The following is a 26,529-nucleotide window of genomic DNA, read 5'->3' as shown; positions in this document are numbered from 1 at the left end:
CATGAAATGATTTCATGAATTGGCCTACGCATAATGGTAGTAAATGACAGAATGAATTAGAACAAACACATCCTTTTGACATAATGCAAGCCGAAAACGTTGGTTAAAATCAATCCGCAATCAAGTTGGACGTTTCGCCCACAAACATTGCAATTTTGCGAGCAGTCTCATTGTAAAATCTCATTTTTACAATTTCATAGTTTCGGCTTACATTTATAAAATTCAACGAAAGCACGTACCTATTTCGGCTGAGTTATCCATTTTCGGTTATTTAGTGTACAAAATAAACGCAAATTAAATGAGTTTGTACAACATGGCCATTAATGTAGCGATAAAATAGCCAGAAAATCCAAATTTGTTGATCTTTCATACAACCAAGACATAAATTCATTCAACAGGCCCACAAGCGGTGCAATCTAGAGCAAAACAATACTAAGTTAAACCAACGGTCGCTACGTTTACGGCTTTCTTTAAGAAGCATCGGGCGAAAATTTCAACTGCTCTTGTAACACTACCTTATATAAGTTGGACTTGCTATCATCCTCACATATGTTCATCAGAGTATACCATCGAAGGACGAGTTAATACAAGGAGAAAATTAAGGCTGGTTTTCACTATGTCAAATTCAGTGGCATTTTTCGTCAAATAAGTGAAAACACATTGTCAAATGGGAGCAAAAGCAGTTTGGCGATTGATTTGGATCAGGATAGGTCTTAAGTCGTGTGCATGCACTGCGAAATCGGCTATCTTTCCGTTGTTGGCCCATAATATCATCGGTAAAGGTATGGATAAATTTTGGCGTGACATAGTGAAAACCAGTCTTTACACGCACAATGACAAACATGAGGTTTGTTCGTCGAGCAAAAAATTTGTACGAATTTGTACGAATTATCACGATTTTTGCCCAAATCGCGTTCGTGCAGACCAAAAAATTATCCAACACTCAAAAATTGTGAGAGCAAAGTGACAGTTCTCTTGGAGAGAAGTTGCAAATTCTTGCTGGAAAAAATTTTGCCAGCAAGAATTTGCAAACACGAAAAACATGTGGTTGTGGCGCATGGTTGCATTTTTGTCTACAATAATTTGAATAAATTAGTTCGTTAAATTTAAAAATTTATAAACACGAGCGATTTTTTTATGAAAAAAGGAAGTAAATAATTGTTGATATAATTAATTTAGTTAATTCCAATGATTTGAACTTAATTCGGCTGAAAAAAATGGTATTCGCAATCGGAATGCAATTGCAACCAGAGTCGATTTAAGAAACCCGACAGCTAGTACGATGAAGAAATTGAAATGTATGTTAAAGAAAGTCAGAACAACAAGAAATATACATGTATATCCTGTTTTTGGCCATCCGAAAGAATTTTAAAAATTCTATAAAAATTTTTTATGTTTGAAATGCAACCGTGGACGCCAGCTGGCAGCGAAACTTGCAAATTCCTGCAAATTTGCGTTCGTGCAGAAATTTGCAAGTTTCTCAACATGAGAGAGAATTTGAGAGAATTTTTTCTTACTCTCTGATATTTTGAGTGTTGGATAATTCTTGCTGGATTTTCAACGAACAAACCTATGAACAAATGTACAACAAACACATAATTTTTGACAATCAGTACAGTTCGAATTTATATCAACGAGCAGCTTATTAGATTTGTATTCGTTTGTACTACATATGTGCATATATACATGTACACGAACATATGTACATACACAAACATATGTACATACGTACAAATATATATACAACCATTCAAACATATGTACATACATGAAAACTTTGCTTTCCATAAGTACATACATATGCCCATCAGTACATCAACGAAGCCCGTTTGCTTCATCATAAATATATCCATACGAACATATGTACATACAGAGTTGGGCAAAATTTATTCGAATGACGAATAAAAATGAATAAATTGTTTTCCACGTTATTCGTAAACAATAAATAACTTTGTTTATTCAAAGAAAAATTATTTGAGTGATGGATAAATTATTTTATTCGTTATTCTAATAATTATTATCTTCATTTATTATTCGAATAACGAATATAATAATAATAAAACAAGTAATCTATGTATATAGATATGTACATATATTTATGCATAAAAAGATAGCCGTTTTCGTTGTTCGGAATTAACTCAAAACGCTGGATAGATTTAAGTCAAATTTTCGGAGGTTATTCCCTACGCATAAAGTCCTATAAAGGGCTACTAGAAAACTCGTTGGTGGCGATGGAGCCGAGTTATTTATAAAAGCTGTATTTATGAACCGATTTCGTCCAAATTCAAAAGGTGTTCTACCTGCATGATGAAAAATAAGTACTTATGCGAAAAATGGCGCTGCAGTTGAGTTATTTAGAAAATCCGTATTTACTGTACAATCAGGTTGCAATTCATAAAAGTGCTGCAGTGGAAATATTTAGAAACCCCAATGTCTGGACTACTTTGTTCCTATGTTTATATTATACGAATTTACGATGTCATACACCCTAAATATGACCTTGCATCTACCTCCGCTTGACGAAATTGCTCGGGCGGCCATTGCTGCAGCAGTAAGCTCAAGAAGAACAGCTTTTGGATATTTCAAAAATACCGAATTAGCAAGGAAAGTTTCGACCACATCCTTTTCAGAAAGACCACGGTTGGTATATCAATGGCCAAATTTGAACGTGCGGGAAAACTTTTCGTCCTGTGAAACATCGAGGATTTTTGGCTCTCTATAATAGAAAACGCACATTTGTGCTCCTCAGCTTCATTATAAGGACTTTTGTTGGCTTACATGACATAACACTAGAGGTTGACGTATCAGACCAATGCTATAGTTGCAAGATCATAGAAGAAGATTACGCACGCTTATAAAAGATATCACAGATGGAAATAAGACCATCGGTAAAGCTCATGACATCGAAAGGGATTTTTTTGCTATAGCATCAGATTTTTGGCAGAAATATGTGAGAAAGTTATTTCAACCTAAATTAAAATTTTTTACTTTATCCATATTTGCTTTTCAACCCTATTCTTGCATNACACATTTGTTATTTCAACCTAAATTAAAATTTTTTACTTTATCCATATTTGCTTTTCAACCCTATTCTTGCATTGGCCGACGCTAAAGATCTTATCAGAACCCGCGAAACAAGCGGGAATGGGCCAGTATTCTTGATAAAATAGTAAACAGAGTTCAACTAGCTCATAATCCTTGACAATAGAAATATAAGTAAAACGTTGCTCAGTGTGTTATAAATAAATTTTTAAAAATTATTTTAAATAACGAATAAAATCACGAATAATTTATTCATAAGCAATTTATTCACGAATAATTCATTCGTGAATGAATTATTTGCGAACAATTATGTTACGGATGAAATTTTATTCGAATAATTACCTAAATAACAATTTATTCGAATAATGCCCAACTCTGTGTACATATGTAAGAATGGATGTAGTTACGCGAAGCACGCTTGCATCATTTATACATATATTGCTTGGTAGCGGCAGAACTGAAATGCGCAATGAGTTCGTTCATACATACATATATATGTATACATACATACGTGCGTTCAAACATACTTATATACATATGTAGGTACATATATTGCTTGGTAGCGGCAGAACTGAAATGCGCAATGAGTTCGTTCGTACATACATATATATGTATACATACATACGTGTGTTCAAATATACTTATATACATATGTAGGTACTCGTGCCCGTCATGCGTCGCTTTATTTCTTTTCCCCTTCCCTATACTACCTATATCTTCCTTCTCACTCATGTAACGTTTTCAGTTTTAAAAATGGTAAAATGGTGCAATGGTATGTCATTTTTAAAAGAATTAAATTGTTTAAAAAGTCAAATTTAGACTTATCATTTTATACCAAATACAAAATAATACATATTGTTTGCCACTTATGTTTATTTAATAATTTTTAAGACTTCTCAATCAATTAAAATACAGTTCATTCCTAACAAGTACCATATAAACCAGGGATGAAAAAGTAGGTACAATTGTACCTTTTTCCGACGTTTGATGGCTTAAAGGTACATTAGGTACAGTCACTAGATTTTAGGTACAATCATCTTTTGATCAGATGCATTATTCGTTTTTTTCCTTTACCTTGCTAATATATTTACCTGTAGGTACGGGAGAAGTTTCGCTTTCATTTTGAAGAATAAACAATTCTAGAGAAAAGTGGTCAAAAGGAAGACATAAAAAAAAACCATATTATGTATTATCTTAAACATTTTACATTGCATTTAGAGCAGGCACTTCGAGAAATTAACACTTAACTTAGCTTCGTAATTTTTTTCTATTAATTAATTAATTAACGCTTATTTCCACTAAGTCAAATTCAGTGGCATTTGCGGTCACATGAGTGAAATTGGACTAAAAACTGGCCTTGGTTTGATTTAGATCAGAATAGGCCTTCATTGTCAAATGAGACTAAAAAATGGTCTTTGGTTTGATTTAGATCAGAATAGGCCTTCAGGCGTGTACATGCGCTGCTAAAGCGGCTACTTGTTAGTTTTTGGCCCATAATATCATCGATAAAGGTAGTTATAAAGAAAATAAAGTTGTGTCAAAATAAGTCAAAAAATTTTGTTGTCGAAATATTACATTGTGAAAACCAACTTTTATTCATCCATACAGTCCAGTGTCTAGGATGTCTTCAAATTTCATATTTTTAGATGAGAACTACAGCTATTGGACCCATACTCGCTTTTTGATTTCTGGAAATATATTTAAAATGCTTTCGAAGTTACTTCGGCTCATTGATTATATTCTCTAGATTTGCTGCACCTATTAAAAGGAATCGGATAAATTAGCAGACTTCTTGTTGTTTTATAAAAAGCTGTTTAAAGAAGTATACTTCGCAAAGTGTGTTTTTTGTCTTTTTCGCCAATATTTTTCAGTAGTCAAAATTAGACAAAAACAATGCTTCCCCGATTCCCATTAGACTATAGTCTATAGATATAGGCTCAGTTGAAAACCCTAATCATGTTTAAAGTACATATATCTTTTGTATTCATGTTTTAAATACAATTTATTAAAAAAAAAACTACAAATGAATGATGTAAATTTGTTTAGGTACAATCTGTCTCATTTAGGTACATTTATTCTGTGATATTAGGTACAATCTGAAATTTCCATTTTTCATCCCTGATATAAACCTATGCTTAAGCGGGTTTCACGGTATTTAAAACAAATTATCTGTTGTTTTCGTACAAATTCACTCACCACTGCTCTGACAAAGCGTAGCTTAGCCATATCTTCGGCTTCATATGTAAATATTTGCACATAAATACATACACTATAATCGAAACAAACTCTATTGTTTTCGTTTCTTAACTCACCACTGCTGTGACAAAGCATAGCTTAGCCATGTACTCGGCTTCATACGTAAATATTTGTACACACCTACATACATACGTACGTACATTTTAACATTCCACATATTCTGCACATTTGTACATACGTGCTAACAAAGAATATTATCACACTTGTATTATCTATAACACAATAATAAGTGAGTTCAAGATATTTAGATACACGCAACCCAGTAGGGAAAACTTCCAAATTGCATTTGTTTAGATAGTGACAAATAACCAATACTTTTTCAGTATTTACATATTATTTATATCACATTAAATATTTATACATACATACGTATATTTCAACCACGTATATAACAGTGAAAAGTGTTTGTGATTTTATTTCTCTTACACAAATTTTTTTCAAATCCATACTCACGCTCCGTTTTCCACGCTACAAAAAGCGCTGAACCAAAAATTAAAGCAAATATAATTTCACGATTGTTTATTAGGAAAAATTTAAAAAGCAACAAAGTCTAAGCGGTAGAAGTTATAGCAGCTATTTCGGAGATCACCACATCTCTTCATCAGACTTCTTTTTTCTAGACTTCAGCAGGGATCGAACCTGGGACGGGTGTGTTCGATATTCGAAGCTTCGATATTCGAATTTTAGCTCCGAAATGGCGAATTTTCGAAATCGAACTTTGTGTTGCTAAAATTCGGATAAAATCGAATTTTTCCAGAAAAAATCGAATTTCGTCTTTATTTGCAAAAAATCAGCTCGTCAACTTTCTTCTTTCTGACTAAATTTGCCATCACTGTGTGTCTTGGGGATTCAAATAAAAAAATACATGTTTTTCGATCTGATGCATAAAAACAAAAAATCTGTGCAAAGAAGGAACTGTTATTCCAAACTCTATTTTAAACATTTTTTTATAAAAAACTAGTTTCTTTGTTGATTTTTTATTTTAAATTTTTAGAGGCTTACATTGGCAGCATGAAGCTTTTGCCTGAGAAGACCCCTAGTAAAATTTTCCGGAGAATAATTTTTTAGAATATATCAATCCTGTAACGTTCTGCCAAATTTTCCTTTTTGCGAGATTTCTTGAAGTAAGTGTCAAAAATTACCGTTTTAAGCTAGAGCTAATGGGTTAAAATGTTCTACGAAAATATTTCCTAAGAAACTTTAATATACATGTTTTAACCTTTAATTTCGCTCAGACACTATTTTTACGACTTTTTTGAAAACTACTTAGGCCGAGATATGAAAACTTTAGTAGGCCATAAAATAAAAATACGAGGTAACTTTTGCAAATCCATCGCGCGTTTTACTACTTAATGGGTATACATTCAGAAAATGTTAACAAAGTCCGGGCTGGTTTCGGCTGTTGCACACTGTAATTTGAGTTTAACTTTTTAAACAGGTGGCCACTCCCTTCAAGCACCTCAAAAATATTTAAATTGTTGCATAGTATTTTAAGTACAACATTTCTTTAAGTAAATTCTTCTTTTCAAACAGGTGGCAACCCTCCTAAATGTAATTAAACAAGAAAGTTTATTCAAAACCATTTCGATTGAAACCCATATTGGAGTAATCTATTTAACTTATTATTTAAATAATTTGATTTTGATTTCTTTACATATGGCACAAAACTACAATAAACAATGGTGCTACAAAGCTCAATAAAAATATCATAAATAAAATGCTAATAAGCCACAATAACATTGACAAATAAATAGTTTAGGAAGAGCCTGCCTGAAACTATACAAAAAAGCAAAATAAGCAAATGGATGTATAGAATTGACAACAACCACGCTGTCGAGTTTAAATAGCGGCAAATCAGCTGCACTTGATAGTAGTTGGTTGAATAAGGAAAATGAATTAGCAACAAGAGTTTACGGGATGTACATAGCTCAGTGGTTAACTTCTGACTTCGTGGTTAACGCTTCTGACTTTGAACATCGAATTCGCAGGTTCGATCCCTGCTGAAGTCTAGAAAAAAGAAGTCTGATGAAGGGCTTTGGTGATCTCCGAAATAGCTGCTATAACTTCTACCGCTTAGACTTTGTTGCTTTTTCAATTTTTCCTAATAAACAATCGTAGTACAAAGCTCAATAAAAATATCAAAAATAGTTTCACGTAATTTGCAAGTAACAAAAACGCAAACACCGCCACAAAATCTTGAATTTTTTTCCTGATTTTCTGTGGCACAAAGTGCAATTTTTCTCGTTTGACACTTTTTTTTCTAATTTTTTGCGAACGATATCTGGGTGGTACCCAGCTAATTTTAATTAAATCTTCTTTTAATTTATATGCGTGTGACCTTCCACAGCATTCAAAATGCCTCTTGGACACAGTCCACCAAACGTTTCTGAAAAGTAGACAAAGTCAAAAGGTGCTTCACAAGAAGCCGTCTAAGCAATCTAAAACTTTTGACCCATCCGCTCAAAAGTTTATATCGGAAAGTGACAGTATCATGACTGAATCGTATCTCACGATAAAAGACAAATCACTAGCTTCAGTCCGCCTATGGTTTGGTTTTTTCAAAGCCTGATGACAGCTTTCCAGAAAACTTTAAGAATTCGGTAGAAGGCAAGTATTTCACTTGCCTTGAATTATATGAGGTGACCAAAGCTAAAATTGCCGATCAACTGTCGTTGGTTAGAGCAATCGCCGCACCGAGTCCACCACCCCGCGTGGAACACACCCCGGCAGAGGCAAATGTTTTTCTTAAAGTACCACCTTGTGACACTGAGACATTTTACGACGGTTACGAAGAATGGCCCGCTTTTCGTGGCGTGTTCACAGAGGTGTACATCAACCACCCGAAGCTCGCCCGTGCTCAAAAATTGTATCACCTCCGATAAAAAACCCAAGGAAAAGCCGGCTCCATCGCCAAGCCATGCCCGCTCAGCGATGATAACTTTGAGCTGGCCTGGGAAGCTTTACGGTCACGATACGAAAACAAACGTATCCTGGTTGACAACCAAATTAAAATTTTAATGACTTTGCCCATTATTCAATCCGAGAATAGCGAGCAACTTCAAGGACTACAAGCATCAATAAACAACTGTCTGTCAGCTCTTAATTCCCAAGACGTCCCATATTGGTGTACATATGCTCATCCAAATTGCCCGAAACTCTCTCTTCTCGAAGAGATTTACCCTCATGGTCACAAATGGACGATTTTCTTACTTCAAGATACGAAGTAGTCGAAAGACTTAACCGGCTTCATCCAATCCAAAATAAACAAAAACCGGTCGCTCATCAAAATGCTGCGCAAAACAGGTCTTTTAACGGGACTCAAACCTTTGTGGCAGAACCTAAGAAGGAAACAACTTGCTCTTACTGCAAGTCCCCTCATCCCATTAGAGTCTGCCCACAATTTAAGCGGACTTCGGTACCAAACCGATTACAATTCGCAAACCAAACCAAGCTGTGCAAAAACTGCCTTGGTAATACTCATAGCACTAATGAGTGTCCGAGCAAGTGGTCATGTACACATTGCCAACAACGGCATCACTCCCTGCTGCACAAGAATCCCAAACCACAATCTCGACACTCCAGTGCGCGAGCGAATGAAGCCGTCACACAACACACTACTGCCCAGTCGACACCTCCCCCTCGACAAGCGCAGTCAAGCTCCATTTCCAGCGAGCAACCGTGCGGTTCCAAACAAGCACAAATACAATCATTGCACACCAACAATGATAGCAAAATTCTCCTTCCAACTGCCATGGTCGCAGCTGAACACGAGGGGGAATTGTTTCAACTTATAGCCCTGATTGATCAAGGCTCACAAAAAACTTTCATTTCCTCGAAAGTTCAGAAACGGTTGAAACTACCATTCGAACATTCCAAGATCGAAATTTCCGGCATGGGTGGACACGTAGTACAAAGCTCCTCAAAGCTTTGTCCACTAACATTGGTTGCACCCAAAACCATGCAACGGATAAACAGACAGGCTATCGTGTTACCTCAGCTCACGAGGCACAGGCCTACATTAACCATTAGCCGTGAAAACTGACAGCGATTCAAGATCCTTGAACTTGCTGACCCAAGCTGCCACATACCAGCTCAAACTGATATGGTAATCGGCAGCGATATACTCCCACAAATCCTGCTGGAAGGTATACAAAAGATTTGCGACACTACACTTGTGCAAAAAACAATATTTGGCTGGATTCTCAGTGGTCCAATATCCGAAAATGTGGTGGCATTCTCGACACAAGTAGAAGAGTGCTCGAATGCAACTCTCAGCTTCGAAAGTTTTGGGAAGAGGATGAGATTCCACTACCTCCACAAATTTCACCTGAAGATCAGGCATGGGAGCATATATATGCAATAACAACGACTCGTGCCCCAAACGGTCGATACATTGTGCGACTTCCATTCAAGGAAGAATTTCCAAAAAAAACTGTCTCTAGGCTACTCTCGGTCTGCTGCACTCCAGCAGTTTTTCAGTATGGAGCGATCGCTCCAAAAAAAAAAAGACTTGGGCACAATGTACAATAATGCGTTGCAAGAATATCTCGACCTCGGTCATATGGAGCACACGAAGCTATGCGAGATAATATCTAATGACAAATACTTCTTGTTCTACTTGCCACATCATGCGCTCGTCAAGCCAGATAAGGTGACCACCAAAGTTCGCGTGGTATTCAACGCCTCAATAACATCTGGTTCAGGAAAATCCCTGAATGACGTGTTGCACACTGGTCCCACACTCCAACCAGATCGCATGCTGCTTATTCTGCAGTGGCGAATGCACCGATTCGTTATCAATGGAGACATTGGAAAAAATATATCGTCAAATACTCATCCATGAGGACGATAAACATTTTCAGGGAATCTTGTTTCCCACATCGGTTGACTCCTGTCACCGATTATAATCTTAAAACCGTAACGTTCGGCGGTAATTATGCACCATACCTCGCTATTCGTACCCTGCATCAATAACACGATAGCGACGTTTCCCTTGGCTGCCACAATACTTAAAACCGAAACGTATGTGGATGACATCCTATCCGGAAGTCATGATATTGACAACGCCACTGAATCANATAATATCTAATGACAAATACTTCTTGTTCTACTTGCCACATCATGCGCTCGTCAAGCCAGATAAGGTGACCACCAAAGTTCGCGTGGTATTCAACGCCTCAATAACATCTGGTTCAGGAAAATCCCTGAATGACGTGTTGCACACTGGTCCCACACTCCAACCAGATCGCATGCTGCTTATTCTGCAGTGGCGAATGCACCGATTCGTTATCAATGGAGACATTGGAAAAAATATATCGTCAAATACTCATTCATGAGGACGATAAACATTTTCAGGGAATCTTGTTTCCCACATCGGTTGACTCTCCTGTCACCGATTATAATCTTAAAACCGTAACGTTCGGCGGTAATTGTGCACCATACCTCGCTATTCGTACCCTGCATCAATAACACGATAGCGACGTTTCCCTTGGCTGCCACAATACTTAAAACCGAAACGTATGTGGATGACATCCTATCCGGAAGTCATGATATTGACAACGCCACTGAATCATTTTTACAAGTGATCAAAACGCTGAAGTCAGCTGGTTTCATGCTTAAGAAACTTACGGCCAATCATCCGGCCATTTTAAAAATATTTCCAAATGAGGATCTTCTCGACTCCAACTTTTTGATATTTGGGAGCGCTTCCACAACCCAAACTCTTGGCATACAATGGAACGCACTGACAGATAAATTTTCCTACACCATTCTGCCTGCATCGACATCAAATGCCGTCACAAAGCGACAAATCTTATCCTCTGTCGCAAAACTTTTGACTCGGCAGGGCGGCTGTCGCCAGTGATGATTCAAGCAAAGATTCTGCTTCAAGAACTTTGGCTGGATGACATTGATTGGGACGAATGTACAAAATTAGCAAAATGGCAACAGTTTGCAAAAAATCTGCCAGCCATCTGCCATCGAACTCCCTCGATGGGTTAATTTCACTCAGGGGCAAGATACCCAAATCCACGGTCTTGGCGATGCCTCGGGAAAAGCATATTGCGCTGCGATTTACATCCACGTAGATGCTAGCAACCAAAGATATCCCACTCTCTTGGTTGCAAAAAAAGCAAAGTCGCACCATTGAAGACGGTAATCTTGCCACGCCTGGAGCTGTGTGGTTTAGCCTTACTCGCAAAACTGGTCGCAACTGTTCGAAAACAGCTCAAAATAGAATTGTGCAACACATTCTTTCGGCCAGATTCAGAGAATGTGCTAGCTTGGCTTGAAAAGCCGCCATGTACATGGAAGACGTATGTATCCAATCATACCTACCAAACGGTACCTGGCGCCATGTTGCCAGCCAAGACAATCCAGCCGACCTCGACACCAGTGGCTGCAAACCGCTCCCAAATAATGGCCGCTGAAAACTGCAGTTTCTCACTCCCATTTGCTACAACTGGAGTAGATTTTGCTGGGCCAGTCCAAATTAGAGCATCGGTGCTAAGATCTACCACCCTTATCAAGGGATACGTTGCAGTTTTGGTCTGTTTTTCCACAAAGGCAGTTCATCTCGAGGTATGCTCGGATCTTACAACCGAGGCTTTTCGAGCAGCATTCGCCCGCTTTGTTGGCAGACGAGGCTTCCTCTCAAAAATGATGAGCGATAATGGAAAAACATTCATTGGCGCCCAGCGCGCTACAGAACGCGACTTCGTTGAATTCCTTAACGAATGCTCCGCAGACATTGTCAAAAAATATGCCCCTCAATGCTTTAACTGGCAATATAAACCACTTAGCGCCCCCCACATGGACGGCTTGTGGGAATCTGCAGTGAAAAGCTTTAAAATCTATCTAAAGAAAACCTCTGCAACCAACAAGTTTACTTTTGAAGAATTCACGACGTTTCTGGTGCGATTTTAAGCGGTCCGCAACTCGAGGCCTCTGTCCGCACCTTCCCAAGACCCAGTTGATATGACAGCACTTACTTCGGGTCACTTCCTTCGAAGTGCACCGCTATTGGCCATTCCCGAGCCTAATGCCGAAGACCTCTCTCTACTAAACCGGTGGGAGAAAGTCAAAGCACTTTACCACCAATTTAGTCGGCGCTAGAAAAAAGATTACCTCAAAGATCTTCAGAAGAGATACAAGTGGAAAACCCCACAACGCGATCCTCAGCCAGGCGACATCGTCGTGTTCAAAGAAGATTCGCTCCCCCCCACCGAGTGGCGATTGGGACGAATCGAAAACGTTCGCCACGGTCCTGAGAACCACATACGTGTCGTAGAAATCCGCACACAAAAAAGAGTTATCACGCGGCCACTTGTCAAACTGTGCTTCCTTCCCACGGAGAATTTTCCGCGGAAAGCACAATAAATAAGTAGATATACACCTTCCCCCTGTATATTAAGGGTCTTAACTTCCCGTTTAAATATTGTACCCAAGTAAGTCTCCTTTCTCTGCCTTTGCTTCTACTTCCAGATTGAAGACATCATGGCATCGCGGAAGGCATGCCCCCTGGCTCCAACGACAGAGACGGACAACTGCCTCCAAAGTCGGCTCTGCCACAAGTATCATGCGCTCAGGACGTGCCCGGCATTCAAGGCCATGAAGCCACCGCAGCGATTGGCAGTATCCCGGGCGCAAGGGTATTGTGTCAGCTGCCTTGCGCTCACCCACACAACCGGCGAATGCGACTCGCCCGGCAACTGCAAACACTGCGGGTTGGCGCACCACACTGTGCTGCATGTGGCAGCCAACAACCATGCCCGCACGGGTCAACGTAAGAAGCAGTCCAAGCAGCGCGCATCTGCACGTAGGCCAGACAAGACGCCCACCAACAAGGGAAGCCCGGGGTAGAAGGCTCAGAACCCGCGCAACCAGGCGCCGCAACCGTCGCGAAAGAAGACCTCCCCACGGACGATCGCGGACCCCCAAGGCCTACAAACGGCCAACTACCAGGGCCGCACTACTAACCGCGTCCTGGGCAACACTATCTGCGCGCTGAAAGAGCTGCAGAAGGCCCTAAGCAGCGCATTCCTGCAGGGCGGGGACGATGTTTAAGCCGCCGTTTAAAGCGCAATACGACGGCCGTGCGCGCAATTCTTGGTCGCAGCAGTTTGGCAGTTGACCGACGTCAACTCCGAAAATATGAGTACCGCGCGTGCACGGCCGCCTCCCTATCATCATGCGAAATCCGCAGAAAACAGTTCAGCAACTATCAGCGGTTAACGTGCCCCTTTTGAACTTCATATTGTGTCAAACCTAAAAGCTAATTTTTAATAAGTAACCTTATTGTATATGCTCATACATGCATATACTCTTAACCGTGAAGTTTAAGGTATGAAGAACTAAGCTACATTGAGAATAAACAAAGTTGTAATTTATACATTTAAAATTGAAACAAAGTCTTTCCTTTTGTCGGAAAAAGAGTGCGTGTTCAAGGTGAGTGCGAAAGGCGACCATTGGAGATATTCATCCCATATAAATAGGGCTGCCAGACGTCCCGGTTTTAGACTATTGCACCGGTGTCCCGGTCCAACCCTGAAATGTCCCGGGTTTCGTTTAAGTGTCCCGGTTTTCGATTTATATGCACAAATTTCAATATAAGTTCAAAAATCAATACCGGTGGCATTTGTGAAACAGTTACATCTCCAGATAGTTGGACTTTGCACAAGCAATCTTTGATGATCGATATACCCACATACATACATTTATGTGCAAAATGATCTTCCTAATTAGCATCAACTGTTTTGCTCGTTTGTTTTTCGTGCGTGCTTTACTTCCAATGCAAGTTTTCGCGACAAACTTTATAGAATATAAAAATGTGTGTTTTTAGTGTTTTGATTACCCTTAGAAAACGCCAAAGAGAAAGTATAAATTCTTTTCCGCTTACACAAAAGTGCCTTAAAAGAGAGCCTCACTGAGTCGTCAACCACACCTTGTTTAATACACCATGCCAAGGCATATTTAATTAGGTAGAAGCGACAACTAGCTGGAACTCTCTTGTAGCTAGTTATAATGTCAAAAAACTGTAAACAATCGAATTAACCCTATGAGATGCGAGTGCTATGTTTGCTACAAATTAGCATCATTTGAAACTTATCATGGTGAAATTATACCAGGTGTAGTAATAAAGAGCGAGATAAGTGATTTGACCCTATCTTGTTTGAAAATTTGCCTTTAAAAATTTGTATAATATAGCCGAATGTTAGGAAAATAAAGCGCGAAAGCTTTTTTATTACTTCACATGCTTATAATTTCAACATGGAAATGCATCAGCATGAATACATACATATGTATGTACGTATACTAATTTTAAGGATTACTTCAATATTACTTTCAAAGAATTTTAGCTGCATTCGCAAATATACATATGGACAGAAAAGAATACCTCATAAGGGAAACCACGTTATTAAATGAAATAAATGTTTTATGAAACTCGTTTAACAATTTTTTTTTTCTATTCGCCCAATGTTTTTGTGCGTATGGTTTCTTATTGAATTATTTATTTTTAAAAAACATCCGCACTTAAAAAACGATTTAATGTTTTATTCTACATACTTATGTATATTTGTGTAAATCTAGGTCCTGACGTGGTTATGTGTGCATAATATTGTAAGAAACTACTCTTACTCTGTTCTGAAATTCCGTGTGGTTCAGGCAACCAAGTCTTCTAATTTCGCAACTAGGCGCCTTAAAGTATCGCACCGCTTTCCACACAGCGCAACGCTCGTAGGTCCTGCTCCTTTTCATTTTTGTATATTTGTGTGCATGGGGATCTAATGGGGGAGTGAAGTGAATCTATAACCTATCCTTCCCAAACGACAACCTCACCAACTGCCCGTCAAGGCTTGGTGGTCCGTGTTATCGCTAACGAGGCTCTGTCGACCGGTGCGAGGCGGTATATCCTCGCTCAAGGCTGGGCTCCCGTAGTGAGGACTGGACCCGGACTGTACGTGACGTGCATCGACTAACGCTCAAGACGACCAGAACGTGATGACGGGTGGACCACTACGTACGGGACCCCAATCTTCGCGTTTGAAAACGCATCGACAAATCCAGAAGCGTCTGTTCCCCAGTGGGGCGGCTCCCTGTTCTGCGTCTGACCTATAGTGGGCGGCAGGACAACCTTCACCTGGCAGTAGGTATAAAATGCAAAAATTGGCAAGGCAAGAGAGGTGCCAATCCGAAAGTGACGAGTCGGGCTCCCAGGATCTTCAAACCCACTCACTGCTAGACTCCTCAGATGAGGAGGATCGCGACTGGGCGGATTCCCACTTAGCCAGCTCAGTCTTGGGTCTGATGATTCTGAGAGACCGGCTGCAGCCGAAGGAGCTAAGGAGCCTCAAGGCAATGCCAGGCCCGACAAGGAGAAGGGCAAAGAGCGGAAGAGAAAGTTGGGGTACAAAAGCTCTCGCCGATTCCTCGCGAAACTGCGAGAGCGCGACCCCGCAACTCTAACGCCAAGGGACAAGGCTGTTCAAAAGAAGCATGCCTACATTGTCCGGAAGTATGAGCGACTCCGCGAGGAGAAAGTCTCGAATGCTTCCGGAAGTGTGGCCGCGGTCTCTGGAAAAGGCACCAACTCCGAAAAAAGGGACGCTGTAACAGAACCCCCCTCTGAGGGCGGTAGCAGTCTGCCGACGAAGAAAGCTGCTCCCCTGTCCGCTGTTGGAAGCAACAACCCGTCGCAATCACTGACGCCCAAGGTGCCGAAGACCGCGAGGCCAGTGTTCCCACGGCTGGACGGGGAGAAGGCCTCGACGTCGGCAGCTGCTATTGCCTCCGGTGAGAAATGATTGCTCCTGGAAGAAAAGATTATGAGGCCACTACTTGGCGAAATCCAGCGTACCAAAAACAACAACATTGGTATGTTTGATGGAGCCAAGTGGCAGAAGGGAGTCAAAGTTGTTGGATGCGGTAACAAGGAGTCGTTAGACTTCCTAACAAACTGCGTCCGCAACCAAGATGAACTTTGGGCCAACGCACGACTAGAAGTTGTTCCGCTCTCAGAGGTGCTATCCCGTACAACAGTGCGAGGGTGATCATCCCCGATGCTGAAAGAGAATCCGAAAAGCCTAAAGGTGGTGCAGATTAATCTGCATCACTGCAGGGCAGCATCGGAGGATCTGCTGCTCTTCATGGGTGAGGAAGATGTGGACGTGGCCCTAATACAAGAACCCTGGCTAGTGGCGGGGAGGGTCACAGGTCTATCCACTAGCGACTTTCTACTTCTCACCCCACAGACCGAAGGTAAAATTAGAAGCTGTATTCTGGTTAAGAAAAGCACTAATATTCTCTTTCTTCCCCAATTTAGCGATTCGGACATGACGACCTCATCCTCGCATCTTTATACATGTACGATGTACACGATCCCCCGTCAATATCCTTCAGGAAACTCACCGCCTGGGCGGAGCAACNTATGTACGATGTACACGATCCCCCCTCAATATCCTTCAGGAAACTCACCGCCTGGGCGGAGCAACGAATGATAAATATGGTGGCTGGCTGTGACGCCAACGCTCACCACACAGCGTGGAACAGCTCGAACATCAACGATAGAGGTGAGTCATTAACCACAAAACTTACTATCTGTAACAAGGGTAATCACCCCACTTTCTACAATAGAATAAGGGAGGAGGTTATAGATATAACTCTTGTAACTAACTCGAACAATGTTAGGGTCGACGGCTGGCACGTCTCGACAAAATGCTCTTTTTCTGATCATTGTCGCATCGTATTCTCCATTAACCTGAACAGACCGACACTAAAACCTTATCGAAATCCTCGTATGTCAAATTGGAACAAATTCAGCCAGTTGGTGTCTGGAGCGAGTTCACCGTACACGGTGGAACCAATTTCAGCGGACCAACTGGAGGAAGCGAACCTCTGTCTAACGAAGTCTCTCAACGAATGTTACATAACAACCTGCCCCGAGAGCAAACCTTCTAAGCGACACCCAAGATGGTGGACGTCGCGGCTGGATTTAAGGCGGCTCAGGCGAAGTTCACTAAGAACGCGGGGGACTTGGACGAATATCGTCGCAACTTCAATGCGTTCAAGAAAGAGATAAAGAAAGCAAAGAAGGTTTCGTGGTCCAAATTTTGCGAGGACCTCGAAACGACTACTGATGNGGTGGACGTCGCGGCTGGATTTAAGGCGGCTCAGGCGAAGTTCACTAAGAACGCGGGGGACTTGGACGAATATCGTCGCAACTTCAATGCGTTCAAGAAAGAGATAAAGAAAGCAAAGAAGGTTTCGTGGTCCAAATTTTGCGAGGACCTCGAAACGAGTACTGATGTCGCGCGACTAAGAAGGTGCCTCTCTCGTGCCCGGCTCCCCCCGGTTTTCTTAAAAAGCCAGGAGGAGGGCACACCGACAGCAGCCTTGAAACACTGGAACACCTTATGGACGTCCACTTCCCTGGTTGCGGTGACGAAGGGGCACAGGAACTCCTGTGACAGAACACTCTAGCACCCACAGGCAAGGCAGTCCAGTGGACGAAATCATCACTACAGACAAAGAGCTTGGGCTATCAGATCCTTCCAGCCCTACAAATCTCCGGGACCGGTTGGGATCTTTCCAGCCATGCTACAACGAACAAGCGCCACGGTAACCCCCTGGCTAACCACAATCTATAGGGCGAGTCTCCTCCTAGGCTACATCCCAAAGTCATGGAGGGAGGTAAGAGTGGTCTTCATTCCCAAAGCAGGAAAAGCGGGCCACAGCACTGCAAAAGATTTTAGGCCCATCAGCCTCTCATTATTTCTTCTCAAAACAATGGAGTGGCGTCTGATTCTGCAGATCACGCAACGCCTTACTCCTGGGAACTTCAGCGAGGCTCTGCATGCCTACCGTAAAGGTAGGTCGGTTGAAACAGCCCTGCACGAGGTTGTTGGGAGTATAGAACAAGCACTGAATCACAAGTAATATGCGCTGGCAGCCTTCCTGGACGTCGAGGGCGCCTTTAACAATGTTAATTTGGCGTCCATATACCACTCCATGGTGGCTGTAGGACTGGACCCATTGCTCACTCTCTAGATCGACAATGTTGAGCACCAGAAACATCAATGGCTCCTTGGGAACATCAGAAGTAAGGAAAACAGCCACACGGGACACACTTCAAGGGGGGCGCTATCCGCCCTACTGTGGAATCTCGTGCTAAACGAATTCCTGCTTCGTACATCGAAAGCCGCTAAGGTCGTTGCTTACGCGGATGACTTAGTCCTTCTGGTCGTGGGAAAATTCCTCTCCACGGTCAGCGAGATTCTACAATCTTCAACTACCGATCTGTCAGGGTGGGCAAAAAGAAACGGCCTAGGGGTCAATCCCACTAAGCACGCTGCGAACAACTTGCAAAGGTCACGCCACAATCCTCGGAAGAGTGGGGGTGGAATACAGCCGCTGTGACCATCAGGTCACGGAAATTGACTTCAATCGAAACTTCGATATCCATTTTCCAGACAGAAATGACTGGGAATTTAATATTGCTCTCAACGACGACGAAATACCCATCTTCACGGACGGCTCCAAAATGGATATCGGAACAGGGTCTGGGGTCTTCTCTCAGGAGCTATCTCTGACGGAATCGTATAGACTCCCAGACCACTGAAGTGTTTTTCAGGCTGAGATATATGCAATCCATATGGCGGCAAGGTTGGTGGACATGATTGACTTAGCTCCATCTAAACTTGCCTTCGTTGTTGACAGTCAGGCGGCTATCAAAGCCTTAGGGTCGGCAACGACTAACTCGTTATGCCTTAAAGAATGCCGAAGATCCCTTCAAGCTCTACAGCAACACATAATCAATCTTTACTGGGTACCGGAACATTGTGGTGTCCCGGGAAATAAGGAAGCGGCCGAACGTGCTAGGAAGGGATCTGAGATGGGGCTCGGGGAAGCGACCCAAATCGTGAAACCCCCCCTGCGATTTCTGTCTTCAGAAGTCGAGAGACTGACCAGAGCAGCTACCAACAGTACGTGAGTAAACCTTCACACCTGCAGGGTATCGCGATCACTCTGGCCACGGCTCGATGAACGAAGAACAAGGAGTCTATTAAGGCTTTCAAAGTCAAACGTCAGGCTTCTGACAGGAGTACTAACGGGACACTGGACCATTGGCCACATGGCCGCCAGGTTCGGAGCCCCGAATAAGGATTTCTGTAGAAGCTGCAGGGATGAGGAGGAGTTAGAATCCGTCCAGCACTTCCTTTGCGAGTGTCCAGCACTTCGAGGAAAACGCCTCAAGTTTCTTGGGGACCTTTTCTTCGAGAATCTGCGGATTTAGCAAGCCGGGAAGTCGTAGGTTCGAATCCCGCTGCCAGGAAAAATTTTTTTTTACATATTTTCCTTTTTTCTTATTCTTTTCAATATTACTTACAATTTGTTTTACGTAATCAAAATTGTTCTGACAATTTTAATTAATATTAAACTAAAAAAAAGTAAGTGCGCCTGGGCCACACTGTAGAAGTGAAACTTACGTTACTTACATATCTATCTATACATACACACATCTGCTTTTGCTTAAGGTTATATTTTTTCTCTTTTTTTCTATCAATGTAGATCCCTACCTCTACCACTGTTCGTTTTAATAACATTCATGTTATTCTGTTTTTCCATTTTCTTCATTTTTATCTTTATACTCTATCGATAACAAAATCGATTATAACGTCCATCAAAATATCGATAACAAAATCCATGACAAACTCGATAAAAATTTCAATAGCAACATCGATAATACCATTGGTAGCTAAATCGATTAGAAAATCGATAAAAATATCGATAACAAAATCGATAAATATCGATAACAAAATCTATAAATATCGATAACAAAATCGATAAATATCGATAGCAAAATCGATAAATATCGCTAACAAAATCGATAAATATCGCTAACAAAGTCGATAAGAATCGATAACAAAATTGATAGTTATCGATAAAAAATCTATGAATATCGATAACAAAATCGGTAAATATCGGTAACAAAATCGATAAATATCGATAACAAAACCGATAAAAATATCGATTATTTTATCGATGTCTCGAGAATCTCGAAAATCTCTAAAATCCCAAAATAGTTCTCAGATTGAGTCTCTGTGTCTCTCTCTATATCCTTTCCTCTTTAATTACCTTTATTTTAATATTTCTTCCCCTATCTTCATCTTTACTTTTATCGGTATCCTCATCCTCCTCTTTGCCTTTACTTTTATGTTTATCATTTTCTTCAGCTACGTACATTAGAATGGTCCAAAATAATAAAATATTTGAAGTCTCCTGAAGAGAACCCTAGTTTTTCGATTGAAACATATTGATTTTCAAGAGTTGTATACCATTTTTACGATAATTTGTTTCCCCATATAAAATACATGGAAAACTTGACCGCTGTGGGCACTCCCTAAATATTTTTTGATTTTAAAATAAAAAAATATGGGTATATTTATTTTCGGTTCAGAACAATCCTAGGGGCTGGCGGCATTAAAAATGCGTCCTTAACATACATTTTTGGACCACTTTAATGTACATATTCCACTTCACCTTTGCCCTTATATAAGTGATGTTTGAATTTACCTTGGGTCTTCATTTTTGTGTTTATTTTTACCTCTGCCTTTATCCTTTTCTTTATCTATGTACGTACTCACCTTTACTTTCATTCTTGTATTGGTCTTGTTCTAAGTGTTATTCTTTAACCTTTTATAAGCAAATTTTTGTTAAATTAATACCATATGCATACACACAAGAAGCACTTGTTTCAGCCCCAACCATTTTCTTTGCACCATTCCCATTGCAACATTTCCGTTGCAACACTTCCGTTGCACCATTTCCGTGTGCAATTTCCGTTGAATTTGCCAAATTTACTCCCAACCAACCAACCGCCGCTAAAGAAGTTTCACTTCAATAAGAATTTGATTAACTTGAAATAGTTATGGGTAATCCTATAAACAAAAAAAGGGAAAGATAATAATAATAAATCTAATAAAATTAAGGTACCTAATAATGGGGAAAAAACATATATATTTTTTTTTTAGAATCGCTCGGATTGCGGCTCGAACCTAGGTGCTACGGCATTTACTACTTCAACAGCAAATCGAAGCTTAGAACCTTATTTTACCACTTTCAAATCACGTGCTCCTCATTTTTGAAGTTAAAATTCAGTTTTTACCATAAAATTCATTTTAAATTGACTATGAAAGAGTTAAAATGGTGATTACCAGAAAACTCAATTTGGAATCGTGAAATATTTTTCTAACTTCTTTATGACTACGGGCCTATGTCTTAAAAATTGTGTTATGTTAGACATTTTATATAACCCTGGAGGGAAGTGAAAAGTACGGATCGGCTGTCAAAATGTGTGAGAAATTGTGAAGCTGGACTTCCGCTAAGAGAGATTCTGCCTTTTTAATCCCGATCGTCAACGTGACCAGTTGTGTTAAGTAAAACACCTCTTAAGTCATATATGGGTGTTTCCAGCGGAAGGTCCACCACGACAAAAAAAATAAAAGTTTTATATCTAACGTATTTACGGGCCGATTTGTCTGCTTTTTAAAATATATACTGGCTATGTAAGTAGAATCATGTTTGCATAAAATGGAAGACCATGGTGGTGGCGCCCAGGTCGAGATTTTTCGAAAAACCGTATTTATGGTCCTATTTGGTTCGAATTTGGCGTATGTGGTTGAAACATAATAAATCATAGATTTCNTGTTTCAGCCCCAACCATTTTCTTTGCACCATTCCCATTGCAACATTTCCGTTGCAACACTTCCGTTGCACCATTTCCGTGTGCAATTTCCGTTGAATTTGCCAAATTTACTCCCAACCAACCAACCGCCGCTAAAGAAGTTTCACTTCAATAAGAATTTGATTAACTTGAAATAGTTATGGGTAATCCTATAAACAAAAAAAGGGAAAGATAATAATAATAAATCTAATAAAATTAAGGTACCTAATAATGGGGAAAAAACATATATATTTTTTTTTTAGAATCGCTCGGATTGCGGCTCGAACCTAGGTGCTACGGCATTTACTACTTCAACAGCAAATCGAAGCTTAGAACCTTATTTTACCACTTTCAAATCACGTGCTCCTCATTTTTGAAGTTAAAATTCAGTTTTTACCATAAAATTCATTTTAAATTGACTATGAAAGAGTTAAAATGGTGATTACCAGAAAACTCAATTTGGAATCGTGAAATATTTTTCTAACTTCTTTATGACTACGGGCCTATGTCTTAAAAATTGTGTTATGTTAGACATTTTATATAACCCTGGAGGGAAGTGAAAAGTACGGATCGGCTGTCAAAATGTGTGAGAAATTGTGAAGCTGGACTTCCGCTAAGAGAGATTCTGCCTTTTTAATCCCGATCGTCAACGTGACCAGTTGTGTTAAGTAAAACACCTCTTAAGTCATATATGGGTGTTTCCAGCGGAAGGTCCACCACGACAAAAAAAATAAAAGTTTTATATCTAACGTATTTACGGGCCGATTTGTCTGCTTTTTAAAATATATACTGGCTATGTAAGTAGAATCATGTTTGCATAAAATGGTCTTCCTAGGTGGTGCCAAGGTCGAGATATTTCGAAAAACCGTATTTATGGTCCGATTTGGTTCGAATTTGGCGTATGTGGTTGAAACATAATAAATCATAGATTTCTAATAAATTGACCCTGAATTGGCGCTGAAGTCAAAATATAAAGTATATTCTACATAAAATACATGTTTTATTTGCGTTAAAAATTCATTTAAAAGCAATATTAACAAAAATATAACGATGGAAATTTATGTCACGTGACGCCACGTCACGTCACGTTTCACACTTGGGGTTGTAAAAGAGAATTGAAACAATTTGCATTAATTCAAAAAACTCTAAAAACAACTAGAATTGCTCCAAATCATATTAAAATAAGTTTCATGAAAATAGCCATCCACAATTCGCAGAGTTTTGCGATTTTGTAAGAAAAGAAAAAATCAACTTCCATTTTTTGTCACGTAACGACCCTCTCTTTAAATGTTTATATTTCAGGACCAAGCAGTTCGATTGATTTCATTTTTCGGTTAAATATAGAGCTTATTATGTGCTATACAATGGCCCAAAAAAGTTAAAGAAAACAAATGGTATTCCTTTTTTGTATCACATTAAAATCGTACGACTGTCACGTGCGCCACCATGGGAATGCCCATATGTAATACTTCTATATTGGTAGTAAGCTAACATCTCAATGTGTAAGCATTCCGAAATCAAAGCGAGACAGTCTAGTACGGTTTTTGTCAATGTATTGTGTACTTGAGTGCCGTTTTTGTAAATGTGTCGTGTACATGTTTATTTATAAACGTATGTGTTCCTTTTCTTTCGTACGTGTTGATTGATATATCTGTACTGTAGTGTTTTCGGACGGTACTAGCTCTTACTGCCAATATAGGAGTATTACATATATGTCTTAAGCATTAGCGGCATAACGTGTTTTATTCGTCGATTCAAATAAAATTAAAAAGTATAGATTGTACACTGAAACTCCGGGTATCGACGCAGAAAATAGCAAGGTACTCGTATTTTAAAACAATTGCGATCTTTGAGTAGCAAATCCTTTGGCTACGGCCGTTTTTTTTTATCATCATCAGACACCGTGCTGATGGATACCATCACGTGGAAGCTTATGCAAGCGGAGAATAAAGCTGATGTCACATAAAACTTTTGCTTCGCTTTGCGTGACAGATTCGCTTTGACAGATAAGATGAATTGTATGAAAATGCACAAAGCATGCCACATAAATCGTTGAAGCGGCAGCGCGAAGCGAAAAGATGGTCAACTCCCATCTTTTTGCGCGCTTTGACAATCAGCCGGTTTAATATTTATTTTGTTTCGTCCAAATTCGGGTTTTCATGCAGAAACATAAAACTTAATTACATTGCTGATAATTTTAAATCAAAATAATTAAAATCCACAGCAACTTTGATGAGTAAAAAAGCGGTACAACATTGTTTTCTTGGCGTTCATTGTGGCATACCTTTTGCGTCTGGCGCTTTGCTGGCAAAGTTATAAATGTCACGCAAAGCTACAAAGTTTTATCTGGCATCAGCTTAATTGTGGCAAAAGGCAAACACCAATCTTCCCAGCAAGCCACCGAATAGCAGAAACTCCAACTTGCCCCTAGTAAGCGTGGTCGATCCTTGCGGCAGCGAGTAGATCTACGCTCAGCAGCTGAGACATACAAAAATACCATAAATTTCCTACGTGCGCTATAAGCAGATCCATTCCTTATGATTAGAGAAAAAAAGGTCTTAATATTTTAAACAGCGATTTTTTTTAGTATTAAATTTCTAATACAATTGTAAATTGTGTCTGAGAGTCTACTTGATGACTTATTTGGAATTCTATGTCAAAATAGACCAATCAGATCTTGAAATTAGGAAAAAATTATTATTTAGATTGTCGACATTATAATATGCATATGTAATTAAATAGTATATCAAGAAGAAAAAAACTTAAAGGAAAAAAAATAGTAACTAAATTGTTGTTTCGACCTAACATCCCCCTCTTTATAAATTTTCACACCGTCATTGGCAGTGCATAAGATCGTAGCGGGATCATTTGTAAAAAATCTAAAAATTGAATTCTCATTGAACTTAAATTTTGCTCATTTCGTAGCGGTATCGTGTGCGAAAATGTAAAAAAATAGCATTCACCTTGAACTTGAATTGTGCTAAATTGAGAACATGTAAATATTTATGTAGTATGTATGACCTAGTTTTAAGAAGAGCATTGACTCACCACACCGTGGCAACTCACCAGGCGACTGCTGATCCAGCTTGGAGTAACGTACATATGTAAGTGCTCTTGATTTTCTATTATATCCAGTTTCTCTGTGGTCTTTTCTCATTTCAAATATATTATACTAGCCGGACACGGATGCACATATATGTACATTTAAGTATTTGGAGAAAGAAATCATATGTCCTCATGTACTTCGTTTATTATATACATAGAAAATCTTGTCTAAATCCGTTCGGCAGGATGATTAAAATATCTCGCCTTTCCTTTGTACTATTTATAGAAGATAGTAATTTTAAATAGGTGGCAACCTTACTCAAAAAACTTAAAGTTTTCGTACATGCGAAAGCCATGCACTTTCATTTGTTATTTCATTTTTTTATCCAACGAACATCTTATAGTTTTTAAAACAGGTAGCAACCCTCCTCCGATTATTACACATCCAGAGGCTAAAGGCCCGTCCACATAGAACTTTGGCGTTGCGTTGGCGTTGGCGTCGCTTCAACAGCTGACTATGAATACATGAATTCAAATGCAGCCGTCCATATAGCCAAAATTCGACAACGCTCATGCCAACACAAAAAGATGGCCAACTCTCAACTTTTCGCGTGCGTCGCTCGTCAGCTGTTGCAAATAAATAAAATTATGTGAAATATTTTTCCTTTTTAATCAAGTGCGGGCAAGAAATATCGTTTTTAATGCAATTACTGATATGAAATATTAATTTATCTGTCGTTAGTATGTTAATTTAGTGGCCCAAGGATTCGCTGCCAAGCGTTCATTGTAGCAAGCATACTTTTAACGTGCGTTCTGTCAAACCAACGCCAACGCCAAAGCCAACGCGAAAGTTCTATGTGGACCGGCCTTAAGTCTTTTCGTTTGACAGTGACTGTGCAGAACTGACGCCTATGCTTTGTAACGTAGCTCCCCTACGCTACACTAACATATATATGTATATACGTACATATCTACGAGACAACAGCATGAGTTTACTCACTTCCATCTAAACAATATGAACTCATTGCTGTGAACTGTATAAGGTTAGTGAGAAACACCGTCCAAACAGTGAGATTCATAGTTAGTTTTGAAATGTATAGCTGCAGTGTACTCATTTGATTTCAAATATGGCATTGATATACTCTTTCCAAATCAAGTCAAGCGAGTGAAAAATGCTGTTATGAAAAGCAAGTCGAGCAATCGAATTACACTCATTGGGCCGTATGAATAAAAACTAAGCAATTGCTTTTTCTTAAAATTTCATACATTTTACTTCAATTTTGTTTGAATAAATTGAGTAAAAGATCTGACATTTTAAGAAAAAGCAATTGCTTATTTTTATTCATACGGCCCATTGACTTCAAACAATTAGTAGAGAATACGACAATTTTGAAAAAATGGATATTGATGAAGTATTTTTTTAAATATATTAGTTTTACTAAACTATTTAATTATCTACCTGATGT

General features: G+C 39.6%; 1 protein-coding gene across 1 annotated transcript in view; it reads right to left on the bottom strand.

Moving 5' to 3' along the window:
* Gale (UDP-galactose 4'-epimerase) overlaps positions 1 to 25,210 on the bottom strand; it is an 87,860-nt gene extending 62,650 nt beyond the window's left edge. Inside the window, exon 1 of the mRNA XM_017618883.1 lies at positions 25,085 to 25,210. The gene's annotated coding sequence lies outside the window, so the exon portion shown is untranslated. The remainder of the gene's footprint in view (positions 1 to 25,084) is intronic.
* Between the last annotated feature and the right edge of the window lie 1,319 nt (positions 25,211 to 26,529).

Source organism: Rhagoletis zephyria, unplaced genomic scaffold (assembly GCF_001687245.7).
Source record: "Rhagoletis zephyria isolate East Lansing unplaced genomic scaffold, Rhagoletis_zephyria_1.1 Rzeph_scaffold_01735, whole genome shotgun sequence".
NCBI lineage: Eukaryota > Metazoa > Arthropoda > Insecta > Diptera > Tephritidae > Rhagoletis > Rhagoletis zephyria.
This window is presented reverse-complemented; position numbering and strand designations above follow the sequence as displayed.